This window comes from Stenella coeruleoalba (genome assembly GCF_951394435.1).
Source record: "Stenella coeruleoalba genome assembly, contig: scaffold_72, whole genome shotgun sequence".
Classification (NCBI taxonomy): Eukaryota; Metazoa; Chordata; class Mammalia; order Artiodactyla; family Delphinidae; genus Stenella; species Stenella coeruleoalba.
Window position 1 is genome coordinate 1,189,136 of NW_027645862.1, and position 19,391 is coordinate 1,208,526.

Here is a 19,391-nt window from a genome sequence, read left to right on the forward strand (position 1 = left end):
AAACAGAGGCGTCCCAAACTTTGGGGTGGCTGTGTCTTTTTGATTTTAATTTCCCTAAGCTATAGGACCATAAGTTGCAGTGCCCTAGGCTCTGTTGCTTTGTTTTTTAGATGTTTCAGGAAACACCATACACTTCTCCCGAGTGTCTGTTGGCAATTTACATCCCGCCCATCAGCATAACAAGGCTCCCAGTTCTCCATGGCCTGTCCTGCCTTTCTGGATTTTACACTTTTTTCAGATGGCTCTTTTGACCGGGGGGAAGTGAGACTTCATTGTAGTGCAGATTTCCTTTGCAAGCTTGCTTGGTTGGCCAAAAAGGGCGTATGCGTTTTTTCCTGAATATATTCAGGAAAAAACGCATACGCCCTTTTTGGCCAAGTGCATCATTGTGGACGTTCTGCCTCTTTTCCTATGCTTTCAATGCAATTCCAGTCTACCTCCTGAAATCGGTTTCCTGCAATTCTGCCCGGCTTTCAAGTCCTCTTGGCAGCCTTATTTCAGTCTAATTTTGGACGATAGCTGTCATTTATAACTCTGCAGGTTTGTGAATTACAGTGCCCCTGAGCTCCTTTCTTCAACTCGCTTTCTTGTGACCTGGCCGCAACACCGCAGGATGGCTTCAGGCCCTAATCTGGTTCCGGCCCGGCATGCTGAGCCTTTGGTTAATTCCTCTTCCTGGTGGAAATGAGAGTTAAATTTGCCCGTCCAGACACCTCCAGCTAGCCTCTCATTGGTTCTCGCTATTCCTGTTCATCTTCCGCAGAAATTGCAAACTGGGCCAAACAGGAGGTTAAAGGGACTGACTCTCCAAGTGGGGAGAGTGTTAGTAAAGCGTCTGGAATGTTGCACCCGAGTACCAGGGGAGGAAAACTGAGACATATTTGAACACGTCTCCCGATCACATGGTTGATCATACTCTAGGTTCCACATGCATGTTTTAGCTGAAGGAAGAATACCTTAAACCTGGGTAGTTGAAACCCGTGGAATGGGTACCATGCAATATGACTTCAAAGGGTCTTCATTTGCTCACCGAACCTCTCCAATCCTATCACTGCTGCGTTTATGCCCCTGTACACATGCTTGATTCTCTTTCGGAGACATAGCAATCCATAGGTTTTAAGATACTTACAAGTCAGGTACATTCTTAGGCGTTTAGTATGCGGTTTGAGTCCATTTCGTTGAGCAAGGAGTAGCTCTTGTCTGTTCCATATTTGGCTTAAGGAACTTTATCTGTGCTCATTTCAATCTCTGGTTTTATGCAGCACCCCAACTCACCTTTACCCTTAAGCAAGCATAAGTTGTTTTTCTAAATTTGAGACCCTGTTCTGTTCTGTAATTCAGTTCCTGTGTAGCCAAGTTTCCATTCCGTGTATTACTGATATCTTATGATGTTTCTTTTTCTGTGTGACTTATTTCAGTTAGAATCATCATACCTGAATCCACTCATTGTGATGCTAAGGGCCTGATGACATAGATTTCATTGCTGAGTGATATTGCTTTGTAAGTGAATACCACAACTTCTTTATCCATTTTTCACTTTCTGCGATGTTGAACTTGTACTGTAAACGAGGTTCTTGTAAACAGAGGCGTCCCAAACTTTGGGGTGGCTGTGTCTTTTTGATTTTAATTTCCCTAAGCTATAGGACCATAAGTGGCAGTGCCCTAGGCTCTGTTGCTTTGTTTTTTAGATGTTTCAGGAAACACCATACACTTCTCCCGAGTGTCTGTTGGCAATTTACATCCCGCCCATCAGCATAACAAGGCTCCCAGTTCTCAATGGCCTGTTGCCTTTCTGGATTTTACACTTTTTTCAGATGGCCCTTTTGACCGGGGGGAAGTGAGACTTCATTGTAGTGCAGATTTCCTTTGCAAGCTTGCTTGGTTGGCCAAAAAGGGCGTATGCGTTTTTTCCTGAATATATTCAGGAAAAAACGCATACGCCCTTTTTGGCCAAGTGCATCATTGTGGACGTTCTGCCTCTTTTCCTATGCTTTCAATGCAATTCCAGTCTACCTCCTGAAATCGGTTTCCTGCAATTCTGCCCTGCTTTCAAGTCCTCTTGGCAGCCTTACTTCAGTCTATTTTTGGACGATAGCTGTCATTTATAACTCTGCAGGTTTGTGAATTACAGTGCCCCTGAGCTCCTTTCTTCAACTCGCTTTCTTGTGACCTGGCCGCAACACCGCAGGATGGCTTCAGGCCCTAATCTGGTTCTGGTACGGCACGCTGAGCCTTTGGTTAATTCCTCTTCCTGGTGGGAAATGAGAGTTAAATTTGCCCGTCCAGACACCTCCAGCTAGCCTCTCATTGGTTCTCGCTATTCCTGTTCATCTTCCGCAGAAATTGCAAACTGGGCCAAACAGGAGGTTAAAGGGACTGACTCTCCAAGTGGGGAGAGTGTTAGTAAAGCGTCTGGAATGTTGCACCCGAGTACCAGGGGAGGAAAACTGAGACATATTTGAACACGTCTCCCGATCACATGGTTGATCATACTCTAGGTTCCACATGCATGTTTTAGCTGAAGGAAGAATACCTTAAACCTGGGTAGTTGAAACCCGTGGAATGGGTACCATGCAATATGACTTCAAAGGGTCTTCATTTGCTCACCGAACCTCTCCAATCCTATCACTGCTGCGTTTATGCCCCTGTACACATGCTTGATTCTCTTTCGGAGACATAGCAATCCATAGGTTTTAAGGTACTTACTAGTCAGGTACATTCTTAGGCGTTTAATATGGGGTGTTGAGTCCATTTCGTTGAGCAAGGAGTAGCTCTTGTCTATTCCATATTTGGCTTAAGGAACTTTATCTGTGCTCATTTCAATCTCTGGTTTTATGCAGCACCCCAACTCACCTTTACCCTGAAGCAAGAATAAGTTGGTTTTGTAAATTTGAGACCCTGTTCTGTTCTGTAATTCAGTTCCTGTGTAGCCAAGTTTACATTCCGTGTATTACTGATATCTTATGATGTTTCTTTTTCTGTGTGACTTATTTCAGTTAGAATCATCATACCTGAATCCACTCACTGTGCTGCTAAGGGCCTGATGACACAGATTTCATTGCTGAGTGATATTGCTTTGTAAGTAAATACCACAACTTCTTTATCCATTTTTCACTTTCTGCGATGTTGAACTTGTACTGTAAACGAGGTTCTTGTAAACAGAGCCGTTCCAAACTTTGGGGTGGCTGTGTCTTTTTGATTTTAATTTCCCTAAGCTATAGGACCATAAGTGGAAGTGCCCTAGGTTCTGTTGCTTTGTTTTTTAGATGTTTCAGGAAACACCATACACTTCTCCCGAGTGGTTGTTGGCAATTTACATCCCGCCCATCAGCATAACAAGGCTCCCAGTTCTCCATGGCCTGTCCTGCCTTTCTGGATTTTACACTTTTTTCAGATGGCCCTTTTGACCGGGGGGAAGGGAGACTTCATTGTAGTGCAGATTTCCTTTGCAAGCTTGCTTGGTTGGCCAAAAAGGGCGTATGCGTTTTTTCCTGAATATATTCAGGAAAAAACGCATACGCCCTTTTTGGCCAAGTGCATCATTGTGGACGTTCTGCCTCTTTTCCTATGCTTTCAATGCAATTCCAGTCTACCTCCTGAAATCGGTTTCCTGCAATTCTACCCCGCTTTCAAGTCCTCTTGGCAGCCTTACTTCAGTCTATTTTTGGACGATAGCTGTCATTTATAACTCTGCAGGTTTGTGAATTACAGTGCCCCTGAGCTCCTTTCTTCAACTCGCTTTCTTGTGACCTGGCCGCAACACCGCAGGATGGCTTCAGGCCCTAATCTGGTTCCGGCACGGCACGCTGAGCCTTTGGTTATTTCCTCTTCCTGGTGGGAAATGAGAGTTAAATTTGCCCGTCCAGACACCTCCAGCTAGTCTCTCATTGGTTCTCGCTATTCCTGTTCATCTTCCGCAGAAATTGCAAACTGGGCCAAACAGGAGGTTAAAGGCGCTGACTCTCCAAGTGGGGAGAGTGTTAGTAAAGCGTCTGGAATGTTGCACCCGAGTACCAGGGGAGGAAAACTGAGACATATTTGAACACGTCTCCCCTTCACATGGTTGATCATACTTGGGTTCCACATGCATGTTTTAGCTGAAGGAAGAATACCTTAAACCTGGAGAGTTAAGACCCGTGTAATGGGTACCATGCAATATGACTTGAAAGGGTCTTCATTTGCTCACCAAACCTCTCCAATCCTATCACTGCTGCGTTTATGCCCCTGTACACATGCTTGATTCTCTTTCGGAGACATAGCAATCCATAAGTTTTAAGATACTGACTAGTCAGGTACATTCTTAGGCGTTTAATATGCGGTGTTGAGTCCATTTCGTTGAGCAAGGAGTAGCTCTTGTCTATTCCATATTTGACTAAAGGAACTTTATCTGTGCTCATTTCAATCTCTGGTTTTATGCAGCACCCCAACTCACCTTTACCCTTAAGCAAGCATAAGTTGGTTTTCTAAATTTGAGACCCTGTTCTGTTCTGTAATTCAGTTCCTGTGTAGCCAAGTTTACATTCCGTGTATTACTGATATCTTATGATGTTTCTTTTTCTGTGTGACTTACTTCAGTTAGAATCATCATACCTGAATCCACTCATTGTGCTGCTAAGGGCCTGATGACACAGATTTCATTGCTGAGTGATATTGCTTTTTAAGTAAATACCACAACTTCTTTATCCATTTTTCACTTTCTGCGATGTTGAACTTGTACTGTAAACGAGGTTCTTGTAAACAGAGCCGTTCCAAACTTTGGGGTGGCTGTGTCTTTTTGATTTTAATTTCCCTAAGCTATAGGACCATAAGTGGAAGTGCCCTAGGCTCTGTTGCTTTGTTTTTTAAATGTTTCAGGAAACACCATACACTTCTCCCAAGTGTCTGTTGGCAATTTACATCCCGCCCATCAGCATAACAAGGCTCCCAGTTCTCAATGGCCTGTTGCCTTTCTGGATTTTACACTTTTTTCAGATGGCCCTTTTGACCGGTGGGAAGTGAGACTTCATTGTACTGCAGATTTCCTTTGCAAGCTTGCTTGGTTGGCCAAAAAGGGCGTATGCGTTTTTTCCTGAATATATTCAGGAAAAAACGCATACGCCCTTTTTGGCCAAGTGCATCATTGTGGACGTTCTGCCTCTTTTCCTATGCTTTCAATGCAATTCCAGTCTACCTCCTGAAATCGGTTTCCTGCAATTCTGCCCCGCTTTCAAGTCCTCTTGGCAGCCTTACTTCAGTCTATTTTTGGACGATAGCTGTCATTTATAACTCTGCAGGTTTGTGAATTACAGTGCCCCTGAGCTCCTTTCTTCAACTCGCTTTCTTGTGACCTGGCCGCAACACTGCAGGATGGCTTCAGGCCCTAATCTGGTTCCAGCCCGGCATGCTGAGCCTTTGGTTAATTCCTCTTCCTGGTGGGAAATGAGAGTTAAATTTGCCCGTCCAGACACCTCCAGCTAGCCTCTCATTGGTTCTCGCTATTCCTGTTCATCTTCCGCATAAATTGCAAACTGGGCCAAACAGGAGGTTAAAGGGACTGACTCTCCAAGTGGGGGAGAGTGTTAGTAAAGCGTCTGGAATGTTGCACCCGAGTACCAGGATACGAAAACTGAGACATATTTGAACACGTCTCCCGATCACATGGTTGATCATACTCTAGGTTCCACATGCATGTTTTAGCTGAAGGAATCATACCTTAAACCTGGGTAGTTGAAACCCGTGGAATGGGTACCATGCAATATGACTTCAAAGGGTCTTCATTTGCTCACCGAACCTCTGCAATCCTATCACTGCTGCGTTTATGCCCCTGTACACATGCTTGATTCTCTTTCGGAGACATAGCAATCCATAGGTTTTAAGATACTTACTAGTCAGGTACATTCTTAGGCGTTTAAATGGGGTGTTGAGTCCATTTCGTTGAGCAAGGAGTAGCTCTTGTCTATTCCATATTTGGCTTAAGGAACTTTATCTGTGCTCATTTCAATCTCTGGTTTTATGCAGCACCCCAACTCACCTTTACCCTTAAGCAAGCATAAGTTGGTTTTCTAAATTTGAGACCCTGTTCTGTTCTGTAATTCAGTTCCTGTGTAGCCAAGTTTACATTCCGTGTATTACTGATATCTTATGATGTTTCTTTTTCTGTGTGACTTACTTCAGTTAGAATCATCATACCTGAATCCACTCATTGTGCTGCTAAGGGGCTGATGACACAGATTTCATTGCTGAGTGATATTGCTTTGTAAGTAAATACCACAACTTCTTTATCCATTTTTCACTTTCTGCGATGTTGAACTTGTACTGTAAACGAGGTTCTTGTAAACAGAGGTGTCCCAAACTTTGGGGTGGCTGTGTCTTTTTGATTTTAATTTCCCTAAGCTATAGGACCATAAGTGGCAGTGCCCTAGGCTCTGTTACTTTGTTTTTTAGATGTTTCAGGAAACACCATACACTTCTCCCGAGTGGTTGTTGGCAATTTACATCCCGCCCATCAGCATAACAAGGCTCCCAGTTCTCCATTGCCTGTCCTGCCTTTCTGGATTTTACACTTTTTTCAGATGGCCCTTTTGACCGGGGGGAAGTGAGACTTCATTGTAGTGCAGATTTCCTTTGCAAGCTTGCTTGGTTGGCCAAAAAGGGCGTATGCGTTTTTTCCTGAATATATTCAGGAAAAAACACATACGCCCTTTTTGGCCAAGTGCATCATTGTGGACGTTCTGCCTCTTTTCCTATGCTTTCAATGCAATTCCAGTCTACCTCCTGAAATCGGTTTCCTGCAATTCTGCCCCGCTTTCAAGTCCTCTTGGCAGCCTTACTTCAGTCTATTTTTGGACGATAGCTGTCATTTATAACTCTGCAGGTTTGTGAATTACAGTGCCCCTGAGCTCCTTTCTTCAACTCGCTTTCTTGTGACCTGGCCGCAACACCGCAGGATGGCTTCAGGCCCTAATCTGGTTCCGGTACGGCACGCTGAGCCTTTGGTTATTTCCTCTTCCTGGTGGGAAATGAGAGTTAAATTTGCCCGTCCAGACACCTCCAGCTAGCCTCTCATTGGTTCTAGCTATTCCTGTTCATCTTCCGCAGAAATTGCAAACTGGGCCAAACAGGAGGTTAAAGGCGCTGACTCTCCAAGTGGGGAGACTGTTAGTAAAGCGTCTGGAAAGTTGCACCCGTGTACCAGGGGAGGAAAACTGAGACATATTTGAACCCGTCTCCCGATCACATGGTTGATCATACTCTGGGTTCCACATGCATATTTTAGCTGAAGGAAGAATACCTAAAACCTGGGTAGTTGAAACCTGTGGAATGGGTACCATGCAATATGACTTCAAAGGGTCTTCATTTGCTCACCGAACCTCTCTAATCCTATCACTGCTGCGTTTATGCCCCTGTACACATGCTTGATTCTCTTTCGGAGACATAGCAATCCATAGGTTTTACGATACTTACTAGTCAGGTACATTCTTAGGCGTTTAATATGCGGTGTTGAGTCCATTTCGTTGAGCAAGGAGTAGCTCTTGTCTATTCCATATTTGGCTTAAGGAACTTTATCTGTGCTCATTTCAATCTCTGGTTTTATGCAGCACCCCAACTCACCTTTCCCCTTAAGCAAGCATAAGTTGGTTTTCTAAATTTGAGAACCTGTTCTGTTTTGGAATTCAGTTCCTGTGTAGACAAGTTTACATTCCGTGTATTAGTGATATCTTATGATGTTTCTTTTTCTGTGTGACTTATTTCAGTTAGAATCATCGTACCTGAATCTACTCATTATGCTGCTACGGGCCTGATGACATAGATTTCATTGCTGAGTGATACTGCATTGTACGTAAGTACCACAAGTTCTTTATCCATTTTTCACTTTCTGCGATGTTGAACTTGTACTGTAAACGAGGTTCTTGTAAACAGAGCCGTTCCAAACTTTGGGGTGGCTGTGTCTTTTTGATTTTAATTTCCCTAAGCTATAGGACCATAAGTAGAAGTGCCCTAGGCTCTGTTGCTTTGTTTTTTAGATGTTTCAGGAAACACCATACACTTCTCCCAAGTGTCTGTTGGCAATTTACATCCCACCCATCAACATAACAAGGCTCACAGTTCTCAATGGCCTGTTGCCTTTCTGGATTTTACACTTTTTTCAGATGGCCCTTTTGACCGGGGGGAAGTGAGACTTCATTGTAGTGCAGATTTCCTTTGCAAGCTTGCTTGGTTGGCCAAAAAGGGCGTATGCGTTTTTTCCTGAATATATTCAGGAAAAAACGCATACGCCCTTTTTGGCCAAGTGCATCATTGTGGACGTTCTGCCTCTTTTCCTATGCTTTCAATGCAATTCCAGTCTACCTCCTGAAATCGGTTTCCTGCAATTCTACCCCGCTTTCAAGTCCTCTTGGCAGCCTTACTTCAGTCTATTTTTGGACGATAGCTGTCATTTATAACTCTGCAGGTTTGTGAATTACAGTGCCCCTGAGCTCCTTTCTTCAACTCGCTTTCTTGTGACCTGGCCGCAACACCGCAGGATGGCTTCAGGCCCTAATCTGGTTCCGGCAGGCACGCTGAGCCTTTGGTTAATTCCTCTTCCTGGTGGGAAATGAGAGTTAAATTTGCCCGTCCAGACACCTCCAGCTAGTCTCTCATTGGTTCTCGCTATTCCTGTTCATCTTCCGCAGAAATTGCAAACTGGGCCAAACAGGAGGTTAAAGGGACTGACTCTCCAGGTCGGGAGAGTGTTAGTAAAGCGTCTGGAATGTTGCACCCGAGTACCAGGGGAGGAAAACTGAGACATATTTGAACACGTCTCCCGATCACATGGTTGATCATACTCTAGGTTCCACATGCATGTTTTAGCTGAAGGAAGAATACCTTAAACCTGGGTAGTTGAAACCCGTGGAATGGGGACCATGCAATATGACTTCAAAGGGTCTTCATTTGCTCACCGAACCTCTCCAATCCTATCACTGCTGCGTTTACGCCCCTGTACACATGCTTGATTCTCTTTCGGAGACATAGCAATCCATAGGTTTTAAGATACTTACTAGTCAGGAACATTCTTAGGCGTTTAATATGGGGTGTTGAGTCCATTTCGTTGAGCAAGGAGTAGCTCTTGTCTATTCCATATTTGGCTTAAGGAACTTTATCTGTGCTCATTTCAATCTCTGGTTTTATGCAGCACCCCAACTCACCTTTACCCTTAAGCAAGAATAAGTTGGTTTTCTAAATTTGAGACCCTGTTCTGTTCTGTAATTCAGTTCCTGTGTAGCCAAGTTTCCATTCCGTGTATTACTGATATCTTATGATGTTTCTTTTTCTGTGTGACTTACTTCAGTTAGAATCATCATACCTGAATCCACTCACTGTGCTGCTAAGGGCCTGATGACACAGATTTCATTGCTGAGTGATATTGCTTTGTAAGTAAATACCACAACTTCTTTATCCATTTTTCACTTTCTGCGATGTTGAACTTGTACTGTAAACGAGGTTCTTGTAAACAGAGCCGTTCCAAACTTTGGGGTGGCTGTGTCTTTTTGATTTTAATTTCCCTAAGCTATAGGACCATAAGTGGAAGTGCCCTAGGTTCTGTTGCTTTGTTTTTTAGATGTTTCAGGAAACACCATACACTTCTCCCGAGTGGTTGTTGGCAATTTACATCCCGCCCATCAGCATAACAAAGCTACCAGTTCTCCATGGCCTGTCCTGCCTTTCTGGATTTTACACTTTTTTCAGATGGCCCTTTTGACCGGGGGGAAGTGAGACTTCATTGTAGTGCAGATTTCCTTTGCAAGCTTGCTTGGTTGGCCAAAAAGGGCGTATGCGTTTTTTCCTGAATATATTCAGGAAAAAACGCATACGCCCTTTTTGGCCAAGTGCATCATTGTGGACGTTCTGCCTCTTTTCCTATGCTTTCAATGCAATTCCAGTCTACCTCCTGAAATCGGTTTCCTGCAATTCTGCCCCGCTTTCAAGTCCTCTTGGCAGCCTTACTTCAGTCTATTTTTGGACGATAGCTGTCATTTATAACTCTGCAGGTTTGTGAATTACAGTGCCCCTGAGCTCCTTTCTTCAACTCACTTTCTTGTGACCTGGCCGCAACACCGCAGGATGGCTTCAGGCCCTAATCTGGTTCCGGTACGGCACGCTGAGCCTTTGGTTATTTCCTCTTCCTGGTGGGAAAGGAGAGTTAAATTTGCCCGTCCAGACACCTCCAGCTAGCCTCTCATTGGTTCTCGCTATTCCTGTTCATCTTCCGCAGAAATTGCAAACTGGGCCAAACAGGAGGTTAAAGGCGCTGACTCTCCAAGTGGGGAGAGTGTTAGTAAAGCGTCTGGAATGTTGCACCCGAGTACCAGGGGAGGAAAACTGAGACATATTTGAACCCGTCTCCCGATCACATGGTTGATCATACTCTGGGTTCCACATGCATATTTTAGCTGAAGGAAGTATACCTAAAACATGGGTAGTTGAAACCCGTGGAATGGGTACCATGCAATATGACTTCAAAGGGTCTTCATTTGCTCACCGAACCTCTCCAATCCTATCACTGCTGCGTTTATGCCCCTGTACACATGCTTGATTCTCTTTCGGAGACATAGCAATCCATAGGTTTTAAGATACTTACAAGTCAGGTACATTCTTAGGCGTTTAGTATGCGGTTTGAGTCCATTTCGTTGAGCAAGGAGTAGCTCTTGTCTGTTCCATATTTGGCTTAAGGAACTTTATCTGTGCTCATTTCAATCTCTGGTTTTATGCAGCACCCCAACTCACCTTTACCCTTAAGCAAGCATAAGTTGTTTTTCTAAATTTGAGACCCTGTTCTGTTCTGTAATTCAGTTCCTGTGTAGCCAAGTTTCCATTCCGTGTATTACTGATATCTTATGATGTTTCTTTTTCTGTGTGACTTATTTCAGTTAGAATCATCATACCTGAATCCACTCATTGTGATGCTAAGGGCCTGATGACATAGATTTCATTGCTGAGTGATATTGCTTTGTAAGTGAATACCACAACTTCTTTATCCATTTTTCACTTTCTGCGATGTTGAACTTGTACTGTAAACGAGGTTCTTGTAAACAGAGGCGTCCCAAACTTTGGGGTGGCTGTGTCTTTTTGATTTTAATTTCCCTAAGCTATAGGACCATAAGTGGCAGTGCCCTAGGCTCTGTTGCTTTGTTTTTTAGATGTTTCAGGAAACACCATACACTTCTCCCGAGTGTCTGTTGGCAATTTACATCCCGCCCATCAGCATAACAAGGCTCCCAGTTCTCAATGGCCTGTTGCCTTTCTGGATTTTACACTTTTTTCAGATGGCCCTTTTGACCGGGGGGAAGTGAGACTTCATTGTAGTGCAGATTTCCTTTGCAAGCTTGCTTGGTTGGCCAAAAAGGGCGTATGCGTTTTTTCCTGAATATATTCAGGAAAAAACGCATACGCCCTTTTTGGCCAAGTGCATCATTGTGGACGTTCTGCCTCTTTTCCTATGCTTTCAATGCAATTCCAGTCTACCTCCTGAAATCGGTTTCCTGCAATTCTGCCCCGCTTTCAAGTCCTCTTGGCAGCCTTACTTCAGTGTATTTTTGGACGATAGCTGTCATTTATAACTCTGCAGGTTTGTGAATTACAGTGCCCCTGAGCTCCTTTCTTCAACTCGCTTTCTTTTGAGCTGGCCGCAACACCGCAGGATGGCTTCAGGCCCTAATCTGGCTCCGGTACGGCACGCTGAGCCTTTGGTTATTTCCTCTTCCTGGTGGGAAATGAGAGTTAAATTTGCCCGTCCAGACACCTCCAGCTAGCCTCTCATTGGTTCTCGCTATTCCTGTTCATCTTCCGCAGAAATTGCAAACTGGGCCAAACAGGAGGTTAAAGGCGCTGAGTCTCCAAGTGGGGAGAGTGTTAGTAAAGCGTCTGGAATGTTGCACCCGAGTAGCAGGGGAGGAAAACTGAGACATATTTGAACACGTCTCCCGTTCACATGGTTGATCATACTCTGTGTTCCACATGCATGTTTTAGCTGAAGGAAGAATACCTTAAACCTGGGGAGTTAAGACCCGTGTAATGGGTACCATGCAATATGACTTCAAAGGGTCTTCATTTGCTCACCGAACCTCTCCAATCCTATCACTGCTGCGTTTATGCCCCTGTACACATGCTTGATTCTCTTTTGGAGACATAGCAATCCATAGGTTTTACGATACTTACTAGTCAGGTACATTCTTAGGCGTTTAATATGCGGTGTTGAGTCCATTTCGTTGAGCAAGGAGTAGCTCTTGTCTATTCCATATTTGACTTAAGGAACTTTATCTGTGCTCATTTCAATCTCTGGTTTTATGCAGCACCCCAACTCACCTTTACCCTTAAGCAAGCATAAGTTGGTTTTCTAAATTTGAGACCCTGTTCTGTTCTGTAATTCAGTTCCTGTGTAGCCAAGTTTACATTCTGTGTATTACTGATATCTTATGATGTTTCTTTTTCTGTGTGACTTATTTCACTTAGAATCATCATACCTGAATCCACTCATTGTGATGCTAAGGGCCTGATGACATAGATTTCATTGCTGAGTGATATTGCTTTGTAAGTAAATACCACAACTTCTTTATCCATTTTTCACTTTCTGCGATGTTGAACTTGTACTGTAAACGAGGTTCTTGTAAACAGAGGCGTCCCAAACTTTGGGGTGGCTGTGTCTTTTTGATTTTAATTTCCCTAAGCTATAGGACCATACGTGGCAGTGCCCTAGGCTCTGTTGCTTTGTTTTTTAGATGTTTCAGGAAACACCATACACTTCTCCCGTGTGTCTGTTGGCAATTTACATCCCGCCCATCAGCATAACAAGGCTCCCAGTTCTCCATGGCCTGTCCTGCCTTTCTGGATTTTACACTTTTTTCAGATGGCCCTTTTGACCGGGGGGAAGTGAGACTTCATTGTAGTACAGATTTCCTTTGCAAGCTTGCTTGGTTGGCCAAAAAGGGCGTATGCGTTTTTTCCTGAATATATTCAGGAAAAAACGCATACGCCCTTTTTGGCCAAGTGCATCATTGTGGACGTTCTGCCTCTTTTCCTATGCTTTCAATGCAATTCCAGTCTACCTCCTGAAATCGGTTTCCTGCAATTCTGCCCGGCTTTCAAGTCCTCTTGGCAGCCTTATTTCAGTCTATTTTTGGACGATAGCTGTCATTTATAACTCTGCAGGTTTGTGAATTACAGTGCCCCTGAGCTCCTTTCTTCAATTCGGTTTCTTTTGAGCTGGCCGCAACACCGCAGGATGGCTTCAGGCCCTAATCTGGTTCAGGTACGGCACGCTGAGCCTTTGGTTATTTCCTCTTCCTGTTGGGAAATGAGAGTTAAATTTGCCCGTCCAGACACCTCCAGCTAGCCTCTCATTGGTTCTCGCTATTCCTGTTCATCTTCCGCAGAAATTGCAAACTGGGCCAAACAGGAGGTTAAAGGCGCTGAGTCTCCAAGTGGGGAGAGTGTTAGTAAAGCGTCTGGAATGTTGCACCCGAGTACCAGGGGAGGAAAACTGAGACATATTTGAACACGTCTCCCGATCACATGGTTGATCATACTCTAGGTTCCACATGCATGTTTTAGCTGAAGGAAGAATACCTTAAACCTGGAGAGTTGAGACCCGTGTAATGGGTACCATGCAATATGACTTCAAAGGGTCTTCATTTGCTCACCGAACCTCTCCAATCCTATCACTGCTGCGTTTATGCCCCTGTACACATGCTTGATTCTCTTTCGGAGACATAGCAATCCATAGGTTTTAAGATACTTACTAGTCAGGTACATTCTTAGGCGTTTAATATGCGGTGTTGAGTCCATTTCGTTGAGCAAGGAGTAGCTCTTGTCTATTCCATATTTGACTTAAGGAACTTTATCTGTGCTCATTTCAATCTCTGGTTTTATGCAGCACCCCAACTCACCTTTACCCTTAAGCAAGCATAAGTTGGTTTTCTAAATTTGAGACCCTGTTCTGTTCTGTAATTCAGTTCCTGTGTAGCCAAGTTTACATTCCGTGTATTACTGATATCTTATGATGTTTCTTTTTCTGTGTGACTTACTTCAGTTAGAATCATCATACCTGAATCCACTCATTGTGCTGCTAAGGGCCTGATGACACAGATTTCATTGCTGAGTGATATTGCTTTGTAAGTAAATACCACAACTTCTTTATCCATTTTTCAGTTTCTGCGATGTTGAACTTGTACTGTAAACGAGGTTCTTGTAAACAGAGCCGTTCCAAACTTTGGGGTGGCTGTGTCTTTTTGATTTTAATTTCCCTAAGCTATAGGACCATAAGTGGAAGTGCCCTAGGTTCTGTTGCTTTGTTTTTTAGATGTTTCAGGAAACACCATACACTTCTCCCGAGTGGTTGTTGGCAATTTACATCCCGCCCATCAGCATAACAAGGCTCCCAGTTCTCCATGGCCTGTCCTGCCTTTCTGGATTTTACACTTTTTTCAGATGGCCCTTTTGACCGGGGGGAAGTGAGACTTCATTGTAGTGCAGATTTCCTTTGCAAGCTTGCTTGGTTGGCCAAAAAGGGCGTATGCGTTTTTTCCTGAATATATTCAGGAAAAAACGCATACGCCCTTTTTGGCCAAGTGCATCATTGTGGACGTTCTGCCTCTTTTCCTATGCTTTCAATGCAATTCCAGTCTACCTCCTGAAATCGGTTTCCTGCAATTCTGCCCCGCTTTCAAGTCCTCTTGGCAGCCTTACTTCAGTGTATTTTTGGACGATAGCTGTCATTTATAACTCTGCAGGTTTGTGAATTACAGTGCCCCTGAGCTCCTTTCTTCAACTCGCTTTCTTGTGACCTGGCCGCAACACCGCAGGATGGCTTCAGGCCCTAATCTGGTTCCGGTACGGCAAGCTGAGCCTTTGGTTATTTCCTCTTCCTGGTGGGAAATGAGAGTTAAATTTGCCCGTCCAGACACCTCCAGCTAGCCTCTCATTGGTTCTCGCTATTCCTGTTCATCTTCCGCAGAAATTGCAAACTGGGCCAAACAGGTGGTTAAAGGCGCTGACTCTCCAAGTGGGGAGAGTGTTAGTAAAGCGTCTGGAATGTTGCACCCGAGTACCAGGGGAGGAAACCTGAGACATATTTGAACACGTCTCCCGTTCACATGGTTGATCATACTTGGGTTCCACATGCATGTTTTAGCTGAAGGAAGAATACCTTAAACCTGGAGAGTTGAGACCCGTGTAATGGGTACCATGCAATATGACTTCAAAGGGTCTTCATTTGCTCACCGAACCTCTCCAATCCTATCACTGCTGCGTTTATGCCCCTGTACACATGCTTGATTCTCTTTTGGAGACATAGCAATCCATAGGTTTTACGATACTTACTAGTCAGGTACATTCTTAGGCGTTTAATATGCGGTGTTGAGTCCATTTCGTTGAGCAAGGAGTAGCTCTTGTCTATTCCATATTTGGCCTAAGGAACTTTATCTGTGCTCATTTCAATCTCTGGTTTTATGCAGCACCCCAACTCACCTTTACCCTTAAGCAAGCATAAGTTGGTTTTCTAAATTTGAGACCCTGTTCTGTTCTGTAATTCAGTTCCTGTGTAGCCAAGTTTCCATTCCGTGTATTACTGATATCTTATGATGTTTCTTTTTCTGTGTGACTTATTTCAGTTAGAATCATCATACCTGAATCCACTCATTGTGATGCTAAGGGCCTGATGACATAGATTTCATTGCTGAGTGATATTGCTTTGTAAGTAAATACCACAACTTCTTTATCCATTTTTCACTTTCTGCGATGTTGAACTTGTACTGTAAACGAGGTTCTTCTAAACAGAGGCGTCCCAAACTTTGGGGTGGCTGTGTCTTTTTGATTTTAATTTCCCTAAGCTATAGGACCATAAGTGGCAGTGCCCTAGGCTCTGTTGCTTTGTTTTTTAGATGTTTCAGGAAACACCATACACTTCTCCCGAGTGTCTGTTGGCAATTTACATCCCGCCCATCAGCATAACAAGGCTCCCAGTTCTCCATGGCCTGTCCTGCCTTTCTGGATTTTACACTTTTTTCAGATGGCTCTTTTGACCGGGGGGAAGTGAGACTTCATTGTAGTGCAGATTTCCTTTGCAAGCTTGCTTGGTTGGCCAAAAAGGGCGTATGCGTTTTTTCCTGAATATATTCAGGAAAAAACGCATACGCCCTTTTTGGCCAAGTGCATCATTGTGGACGTTCTGCCTCTTTTCCTATGCTTTCAATGCAATTCCAGTCTACCTCCTGAAATCGGTTTCCTGCAATTCTGCCCGGCTTTCAAGTCCTCTTGGCAGCCTTATTTCAGTCTAATTTTGGACGATAGCTGTCATTTATAACTCTGCAGGTTTGTGAATTACAGTGCCCCTGAGCTCCTTTCTTCAACTCGCTTTCTTGTGACCTGGCCGCAACACCGCAGGATGGCTTCAGGCCCTAATCTGGTTCCGGCCCGGCATGCTGAGCCTTTGGTTAATTCCTCTTCCTGGTGGGAAATGAGAGTTAAATTTGCCCGTCCAGACACCTCCAGCTAGCCTCTCATTGGTTCTCGCTATTCCTGTTCATCTTCCGCAGAAATTGCAAACTGGGCCAAACAGGAGGTTAAAGGGACTGACTCTCCAAGTGGGGAGAGTGTTAGTAAAGCGTCTGGAATGTTGCACCCGAGTACCAGGGGAGGAAAACTGAGACATATTTGAACACGTCTCCCGATCACATGGTTGATCATACTCTAGGTTCCACATGCATGTTTTAGCTGAAGGAAGAATACCTTAAACCTGGGTAGTTGAAACCCGTGGAATGGGTACCATGCAATATGACTTCAAAGGGTCTTCATTTGCTCACCGAACCTCTCCAATCCTATCACTGCTGCGTTTATGCCCCTGTACACATGCTTGATTCTCTTTCGGAGACATAGCAATCCATAGGTTTTAAGATACTTACAAGTCAGGTACATTCTTAGGCGTTTAGTATGCGGTTTGAGTCCATTTCGTTGAGCAAGGAGTAGCTCTTGTCTGTTCCATATTTGGCTTAAGGAACTTTATCTGTGCTCATTTCAATCTCTGGTTTTATGCAGCACCCCAACTCACCTTTACCCTTAAGCAAGCATAAGTTGTTTTTCTAAATTTGAGACCCTGTTCTGTTCTGTAATTCAGTTCCTGTGTAGCCAAGTTTCCATTCCGTGTATTACTGATATCTTATGATGTTTCTTTTTCTGTGTGACTTATTTCAGTTAGAATCATCATACCTGAATCCACTCATTGTGATGCTAAGGGCCTGATGACATAGATTTCATTGCTGAGTGATATTGCTTTGTAAGTGAATACCACAACTTCTTTATCCATTTTTCACTTTCTGCGATGTTGAACTTGTACTGTAAACGAGGTTCTTGTAAACAGAGGCGTCCCAAACTTTGGGGTGGCTGTGTCTTTTTGATTTTAATTTCCCTAAGCTATAGGACCATAAGTGGCAGTGCCCTAGGCTCTGTTGCTTTGTTTTTTAGATGTTTCAGGAAACACCATACACTTCTCCCGAGTGTCTGTTGGCAATTTACATCCCGCCCATCAGCATAACAAGGCTCCCAGTTCTCAATGGCCTGTTGCCTTTCTGGATTTTACACTTTTTTCAGATGGCCCTTTTGACCGGGGGGAAGTGAGACTTCATTGTAGTGCAGATTTCCTTTGCAAGCTTGCTTGGTTGGCCAAAAAGGGCGTATGCGTTTTTTCCTGAATATATTCAGGAAAAAACGCATACGCCCTTTTTGGCCAAGTGCATCATTGTGGACGTTCTGCCTCTTTTCCTATGCTTTCAATGCAATTCCAGTCTACCTCCTGAAATCGGTTTCCTGCAATTCTGCCCTGCTTTCAAGTCCTCTTGGCAGCCTTACTTCAGTCTATTTTTGGACGATAGCTGTCATTTATAACTCTGCAGGTTTGTGAATTACAGTGCCCCTGAGCTCCTTTCTTCAACTCGCTTTCTTGTGACCTGGCCGCAACACCGCAGGATGGCTTCAGGCCCTAATCTGGTTCCGGTACGGCACGCTGAGCCTTTGGTTAATTCCTCTTCCTGGTGGGAAATGAGAGTTAAATTTGCCCGTCCAGACACCTCCAGCTAGCCTCTCATTGGTTCTCGCTATTCCTGTTCATCTTCCGCAGAAATTGCAAACTGGGCCAAACAGGAGGTTAAAGGGACTGACTCTCCAAGTGGGGAGAGTGTTAGTAAAGCGTCTGGAATGTTGCACCCGAGTACCAGGGGAGGAAAACTGAGACATATTTGAACACGTCTCCCGATCACATGGTTGATCATACTCTAGGTTCCACATGCATGTTTTAGCTGAAGGAAGAATACCTTAAACCTGGGTAGTTGAAACCCGTGGAATGGGTACCATGCAATATGACTTCAAAGGGTCTTCATTTGCTCACCGAACCTCTCCAATCCTATCACTGCTGCGTTTATGCCCCTGTACACATGCTTGATTCTCTTTCGGAGACATAGCAATCCATAGGTTTTAAGGTACTTACTAGTCAGGTACATTCTTAGGCGTTTAATATGGGGTGTTGAGTCCATTTCGTTGAGCAAGGAGTAGCTCTTGTCTATTCCATATTTGGCTTAAGGAACTTTATCTGTGCTCATTTCAATCTCTGGTTTTATGCAGCACCCCAACTCACCTTTACCCTTAAGCAAGAATAAGTTGGTTTTGTAAATTTGAGACCCTGTTCTGTTCTGTAATTCAGTTCCTGTGTAGCCAAGTTTACATTCCGTGTATTACTGATATCTTATGATGTTTCTTTTTCTGTGTGACTTATTTCAGTTAGAATCATCATACCTGAATCCACTCACTGTGCTGCTAAGGGCCTGATGACACAGATTTCATTGCTGAGTGATATTGCTTTGTAAGTAAATACCACAACTTCTTTATCCATTTTTCACTTTCTGCGATGTTGAACTTGTACTGTAAACGAGGTTCTTGTAAACAGAGCCGTTCCAAACTTTGGGGTGGCTGTGTCTTTTTGATTTTAATTTCCCTAAGCTATAGGACCATAAGTGGAAGTGCCCTAGGTTCTGTTGCTTTGTTTTTTAGATGTTTCAGGAAACACCATACACTTCTCCCGAGTGGTTGTTGGCAATTTACATCCCGCCCATCAGCATAACAAGGCTCCCAGTTCTCCATGGCCTGTCCTGCCTTTCTGGATTTTACACTTTTTTCAGATGGCCCTTTTGACCGCGGGGAAGTGAGACTTCATTGTAGTGCAGATTTCCTTTGCAAGCTTGCTTGGTTGGCCAAAAAGGGCGTATGCGTTTTTTCCTGAATATATTCAGGAAAAAACGCATACGCCCTTTTTGGCCAAGTGCATCATTGTGGACGTTCTGCCTCTTTTCCTATGCTTTCAATGCAATTCCAGTCTACCTCCTGAAATC

General features: G+C 44.0%; 1 long non-coding RNA gene across 4 annotated transcripts in view; it reads left to right on the forward strand.

The window, feature by feature from the left end:
* LOC307181512 overlaps positions 1-19,391 on the forward strand; it is a 508,875-nt gene that overhangs the window by 266,028 nt on the left and 223,456 nt on the right. For all 4 annotated transcript variants that reach the window (XR_013826936.1, XR_013826937.1, XR_013826938.1 and 1 more), the window contains exon 2: positions 4,576-4,661. This is a non-coding gene — a long non-coding RNA (uncharacterized lncRNA). The remainder of the gene's footprint in view (positions 1-4,575; positions 4,662-19,391) is intronic.